A 7,500-nucleotide genomic window follows, 5' to 3' on the forward strand; every position below is an offset into this window, starting at 1 on the left:
AGACTTTTCAATGCAACTTCATTCGTGATACCATGGTGACAGAAACTTTGATATAAACAGAAGGCGGTTCCATCTCCCGAAAATTTGGCCTGGTGTATCTAGATACACCAGGCCAAATTACTTTTATACATTGCATATTTTACATACATATATATAATTTATATATATAATATATATATACATATAAATTCCCCTGGTCAGGTCGGAAACGTGATCTCGTTCTGATATTCTGGATTCGAGTCCAGCTAAGGCCATCAGAATTCTTCATATTCTTGCATTTGGATCAAGGGCATTGTAATGACAAGCACATAAAAATAGTGTGGAGAATTCGAGAAGTTAAGAGGGCATTGTGGATATTACAATTACTGATCTGGTAAAATGGTTCCAGCATACTCTATCTTCCTCGATTATATATATACAGTGTATATATGTGTATAAGAAGAAATATATATATATATATATATATATATATATATATATATATATATATATATATATATATATATATATATATATATATATATATATATATATATATATATATATATGGTTGCGTTGAATGTGAACATAAAATCAACGAGGCCCTTCCTTTTTTTCGCGTAAGGCAAAACCAGCTGTTGGGTAAACCTGTCTAGGTTTTGGCACCTTATAAAACAAAAGGATTTAAAAAAAAGTAAATGACGTGTCTTACTAAGGGTGAAGTAAAATAACAGATTTTTCTCCACAACTTTACACCTCCCTGTGTTGGCGTCACCATAACATACTTTGTTACGATATTAAAATCTTCAAACGTGCCTGCGAATTTAAAATATTTGTTTTGACAGTTGGAATGCAGTAATTGCACTCGGTTTTTCAAGAGTCCGTGCTGAACCTTTACCAATAAAAAAAACATGACAGTCGTTATCACGTTCATCGTTCATCTGGTAAATACAGGACGAACCCTGTGTACAGGATGTCTCCACAACAGACACTTCGTACTCATACATAGAAATTCTCTCTCTCTCTCTCTGGATCTTTGTGCGTGGCCGAGTGGTTGATTCCACCCTCCCCCATTAATTATTATTATTATTATTATTATTGTTATTAAACGCAGCCAAGCTGTAACCCCTAGTACAAACTCAAAGACCCCAGTACACATTAAAGGAAACTCAAAGAGTAAAGAGTGAACTATGAAAGCGAAATAACAACGAGAAACAGCAAACGAGTCAAGTACTAGTTTAGAATAATTAGGACAAATAGCAGATAACCTATGGAGTGAGACTCGTGTCTTTATGCTCAACAAAAAACATTTGCATGAAGTATAAATTCAATGAATGTTAGTTTTGTTTAAAAGAATATAAAAGAACGTGTGACAGCCATAAAGATAATTACATTGCAATAGTTGAGTTAATTACAAAGGTAAAAAATATAGAAGTCTAATAAGTTTTAAAACGCGCTTTTGTAAGTATGTAATCGATAGGTTACGTTCAGACACTCCTGATCCGTATGCAGAGTAGAGACAAACTCGTTTCCAGTTATGGTAACTATTTGTGAGCTAGTTACACTACACACACACACACACACACACATATATATATATATATATATATATATATATATATATATATATATATATATATATATATGATGGAAAGCGTTGGTGCGTGGCATGACTCTCTTCAAAATAAACCAGTCAGCAGTGTAAATTCTCAGAAATTCCTGAACAGTTCAGTGGCGATCAAGAGACCCGAGAAAGTGAATAAATCACGTTAGAGTTTTGCAACCTGCCGGCCTCTTAAGGAATCGAAGTAATTAAAATTGCCTTAATGCAGTGTCTCCGATTATTAGAACTTTTTGCTCTTCTATGGAGCTTATATTATAATCAACATTCGCTCTGTTCTTTTATATTATCTCTCTGAATTCTGGATCATATATATCAAATGACCTAAAACCCGACATATGGAATGATGTGTCCAGCTAATGATTATCGCCTGTCTCAGATATATACATATATTTATATAATGTGTGTGTATATATATATATATATATATATATATATATATATATATGTAAACATATACTATATATGATCACAATAGTTGTTTACGTAGGAGAACTTCAATAAAAAACAAAGCAGGTCTGCTCAAGCATCCACCCGAAGGGGCAATGCAGCGGCAGTCACTACTGTACCATAACAAGGAAGTAATTTACTACTATAAAGAGTCAGGCAGCTATGTTCAACGACGACTGTTAGTTCTAGTGCAGCACGTGGAAAAAGCTGTTTTATAAATGGTTTACTTAGATTGCATATACTGTATAATATATATATATATTATGTATATAATATATATATATATATATATATATATATATATATATATATATATATATATATATATATATATATATATATATATATATCCCACACTAGTGTTTGCAGATGCAATATTATACATACATACACATATATTTATTATATATGTATATATATTATATATATTTATTATATATGTATATATACATATATATATATATATATATATATATATATATATATATATATATATATATATATATATATATATGCAATCCTAAGTAAAACATTTCTAAAACAGCTCTTTTCTAGAACACGTGAACACTAGAGCTAACAGTCCTCGTTGAACAAACATACATACATATAATATATATATATATATATATATAAATATATAATGCATACCTTTGTATCTTTGTTTCAACTTTCAAACATTGTTGGGTTCAGATATTCATTACTAAATTTGTCAATTATTTATGCGTAATAATGACATGCACAAAGAAAACGGCGAAGACGCAGCTGCTTTGTTTATACCAGAAAAAGACGCGGTTACTTTGTTTATGTTAAAAGAAGACGCAGTTGCTTTGTTTATATTAGAAACCTGACTTTTTGGCCTAATTATGAGCAGCAAATTGAAAGCCAAGAGTAGAGTTTGTCAAGTGTGATAATCGGCCTACCTGTTTTCGAAACAAAACAACCCTAACTGATACGAGACTCCCGCAAGAATGAATTCGGTTCGTTTCCGTTAAGAGTCGATCGTTAGCAGGTAATGACAGTTGCGCGTCCAAACCTGCGAACAATTAAAAACATTATATAAAAGCTGGTCTGTTTCCAGATTGTCAAGATGAAAGATTTGTGGTGGTAAATTAATAAAAAGGGTCACCGAACATTTGCCCACTCTTGAATTATTCAAACAGACACACTTACATCCTAAAAATAGTTACATATTTGTTGTCCATAATAATTCTAATCAAGAGATCCCGCTCTTGTTCCTGTATCTTCAACCATGAGATGAAGCAAGACTAACTTTTATCCACAATACAACGAAAATTCATGTGCCAAAGGTTTTAATGCAATATATAATATAGTTTGAACTTAATTCTGGCAACCTTAGCTTGATGACATCAGGAAATTACACATCGGCTGATCATTATACCTTGCACTGCCAGACGCGAATACAGGATGCATCGTTATTCGTCATCCACCCTGGAATGTTTACATTCGTCACATGTCCGTAGCCGGTTCGCGGTGAATGAGAGTCATCATACGTTCATGTGTACCCACAAACATTCGCATTATGTATATGTACATACACAAACACGCATATATAGGCTAGCTATATTTTACAGTATATAATCAGTATATATATATTCATCATCATTATATAGCTATATATATAGTCACCTACATATATATACAGTATATGTTTCTCGTGTTTATATATGAGGATCAATGTGTGCATCAACGTGATGACTGGAAATTTCAGTCATTACGTAATAACTGATTACGCATGTTGACTGTAACATATATATATATATATGTGTGTGTGTGTGTGTGTGTGTTTGCTCGTTTGTTTTTAAAGTAAGACCTGCACCCAGATTTTAAAAATTCACGATAACTTTCCAGTATTCAAACTATTTTTTTACCACAAGTAACGTTAAGAAATAGCGAATAATGCGGTCTTTCAATAATTTTTGGCGTAGCCAATGTGATTTTATGAAAAAATAAAAGGCTTGACTTCTTTCGTAAAAGTTAAACCGATGATTTTTGGCGTAATGTTGAATAATGATAATAGTAACCGTCCTCGTTCAACGTTCTCGCACGTTAGTATTACATCTGCGTTGAATCATAAGCCAAGTGCACGAACCCAAAACTTCTATGTACAGTAAACGTCTCCAGTTTAAACCGACTCGCTTGAATCTTTGCCTACCGTATACGTTTCTCTTCATTATACGGTCATTGTTATAACATGCAACGAACACAGCGGATGACCATCACTTCCTCACACGCTCATGATATTATGGTCACGTCTTTAAAGGATGAGTTTTCGACCTCTCCTACCAAGGATAACAACCCCCCAACACACACAACCCAACGCAAGTATCAGACTATCGACCTGTACCCGCATTACCTGACAGTGAATGCATAATGGTTGTAAATTATGACTAATTCAGTATTATAGAGTGTTACTGTTGCTGTTGTCAATTGTCTAAAATTTCAGACATCAGTATGCAGTTGTGTAAACGTCATATAACAGTGTTCGGGTATGCATATGACGATGCATATCTGAAGTACAGCTTTTCATGTGTATAATAAACACCGGCCTTAATTCATTGTATAACAAAACTATTCAGTAACATTAAACCTCTCTTGTATTCACTCAAGGCAGTAATCCGAACTTGAACCAACCTGATACGTACCGGTAACTCTCTCTCTCACTCTTAGCAAGCTCATAATATTCCGTAAACCTTTCCTTTCGTGTTGCACAAAAGCTTTCCCACGAAAACTTGAGTGATAGCTGCTGCTTTAAGAGTGTCTCTGGGATGAGGCGTAATAGTAGTATTTCAGATAATTACACTCGATGTAAGTTTCAACGTCACAGTACCACGTCGTTATGCTGCTGAGAGAGAGAGAGAGAGAGATCTACGACGAACATTTATCGTACTCTGTCAAAAGGTCGTGTCTCTCCTCTTGTCCTGTAATCTGTGATTGTTTAAAAACAGTAAGATCAGCAAAGTGTATTGCCAGTTACCCATTTTCACTTTAAAATTCCGGGTTACTGCTCGGCGCGTTTCAATCAACCTGTCATCCGTTCAAGTGAATAATCGATGTAAAATTAAAGCTCTTACTATCACTTACGTAAAACATCGTGCAAATGCTGTCAAATCCAGTATAATATTATTACTGATGCAAAACAGCATTACAGAATTACTGACATAAAATGTGTATGAATGATGAAAAATGCCATTACTGCATTGCGATAACACTGCTGTGAAATACTAGTCTACATCTCTCAGTCTGTATCTTCCCCGTTTTGCCATTAAATTCTAGTGAACACTCTAAGACCTGAGCAACGAAACTGGTCTCTTGAATAAGCCCTTTTTAGATGACAAACAAAGGTATTTATGCGATTTATAATGATAAATATTTTATGACAGCACTGCTGTGAACTATTTGTAAACAAGCACTATAGAAGCACGCCCACGCTCTCTCTCTCTCTCTCTCTCTCTCTCTCTCAATTATTATTCTGTTTCGCCCATAAAAACTCACTTTCCTGCCTTTTCAGTCGGCTTTTATGCAAGTGATTGAAATTCAGTTGCAAAGGACTGTTCCTATCAACGAAAGAAATCCGACCCTCCTTGCGGTTTCGAAGTGGTGGTGGCTGGGGTGGGGGGATGGAGATGGACGGAGGACGAGTGGTCGTTGCGATGTTACATCACATCTTGTTGTTGCCCAGAATTGTAGTAACGCTGCATAAAATGCTATCAACAATACGACTGTAATGTTTCATAAAGACTAATAAATAATAATAATAATAATAATAATAATAATAATAATAATAATAATAAAATATATTTTTGCAAACATGCTTCACAATAACGCGATGTATTTGATAATAATAATAATAATAATAATAATAATAATAATAATATATTTTTGCAAACATACTTCACAACAACGCAATTGTTATAACGAGAAAAAACCAGCTCCAATAGTCGATTTGTAGAACCCTTCGCTTCCAGTCGTTAGCACTATATATATGGTAGGTTTATCAAATACATTTCATAGTCGTTAATGCTATACGGTAGGTTAATCAAATATATTTCTAGGATAAAATTATCGAATTATTCCTTAGCCACTTCAACAGTTACTTTTATGATAATCAGTAATATTTTAGTCATCATTGTTTCACCTTTATTCGTTCACGAAATACGGTGCAAGCAAGAGGCATCAGTGTTCACAAACCAGAGAGATTGGTGTTCGATACTATATAGCCTGGAAGGAATGATATAGGCAGGTTGCTTTCAAACCCGGTGAGTAGTCGACCGATGTAAGACGCAGCAGAGAATTCCTCAGCTTAACTATTCCTGATTTCCAAAGGGTTATATATTATCTCTCTCTCTCTCTACACGCCCGCACGCACACACACACAGGATAATATTAATCTACAATTCAACTACCAAGCAGAGGTCTTCCTGGTAGAGAAGTACCACAAGACTTATCACACAGAAAGGTAGAGTACCACAAGACTTATCACACAAAAAGTCGTTGTTGAAATGGGGTTAATGGAAGTAAAAGTAGGCCTGGTGGTATTCAAGGACAAATAAAAAAAAACGCTTACATTCATGAGCGCACTCGTCAGGAATGTATAATGTATGATAATTTCCATTTTAAGAAAGGTGCATGTCGCGAAAGATGAATATTTTCACACAAAAAGTATTTTTCCTAAGGCGGCTTTAATTTCGTAGGGCATTAATCCCAATTTAGTTACGTTTAGAAAATAAAAAAAAATTCAGAAACCATTCATGAATAATTGGCAGTTTTATTTTGAAAACTGCATTTTCATAAATGCCCTTGAACTTGCTTTTTTTTCTTCTTTCACGACGCTTGTCGCATTCTTGTTATAATTTCAGACTTTTCGCGTTCCAACCACTTCTAACCGGAGTGTGTCCGCTGCACAGTAAAAGAGCGCGTGTGAGGAACATGAAATTAACGATACCACAACCACTGCACCTTTGTCCATCCAGATAGCCTTATCATATTATTGAAGTACAGGCTCTCAGCAGCACGAGACAAACAGAAGCTTAAATTAACGGCACGGCTATAACCAAAATAAATCATTGTATAGTTATCGTTGATTCAGAAAAAAAATTATATATATATATATATATAGTGTAAATGACAAATTTCTATCCATTCATAGAACATCGCACACTGCCATGTTTTCAAACTGTAGGGGAAAACATTCTCACCTGCGGTGTAGTATCTGTTCGCGAAGAATTGCTTTTAGTTATGAATGGGAATCTAAAGTTGATGGTGTCCTGGTATCACTGTCTCTTGGACAGCGGTGCTCGCTAAATAATGTTCAAAGTTTTTTACAAGGCCTACGTTTCTGTTCCGCTTTAGAGTCAGAATTCCTTTTTGTGTTGCAACAAGTGGTGGAACGTGTACAAATGAATTCAGGCGTCCTTACTCCTGTTAGGGAT

The 7,500-nt window shown here is 34.5% G+C and overlaps 1 protein-coding gene across 5 annotated transcripts in view; it reads right to left on the reverse strand.

The window, feature by feature from the left end:
• The window catches only part of LOC136847894 (long-chain-fatty-acid--CoA ligase 4-like), a 28,516-nt gene that overhangs the window by 9,923 nt on the left and 11,093 nt on the right, over positions 1-7,500 (reverse strand). The window contains exon 2 of one of the 5 annotated variants that reach the window (XM_067119936.1): positions 2,971-3,083. The exons of 2 other annotated variants lie outside the window; for them this stretch is intronic. The gene's annotated coding sequence lies outside the window, so the exon portion shown is untranslated. Of the gene's footprint in view, positions 1-2,970; positions 3,084-4,713; positions 4,894-7,266 lie in introns of those variants that run through there. 2 more of the 5 variants (XM_067119942.1, XM_067119940.1) reach the window with 2 other exon arrangements.

The sequence above is a fragment of the Macrobrachium rosenbergii genome, chromosome 2 (assembly GCF_040412425.1).
Source record: "Macrobrachium rosenbergii isolate ZJJX-2024 chromosome 2, ASM4041242v1, whole genome shotgun sequence".
NCBI lineage: Eukaryota > Metazoa > Arthropoda > Malacostraca > Decapoda > Palaemonidae > Macrobrachium > Macrobrachium rosenbergii.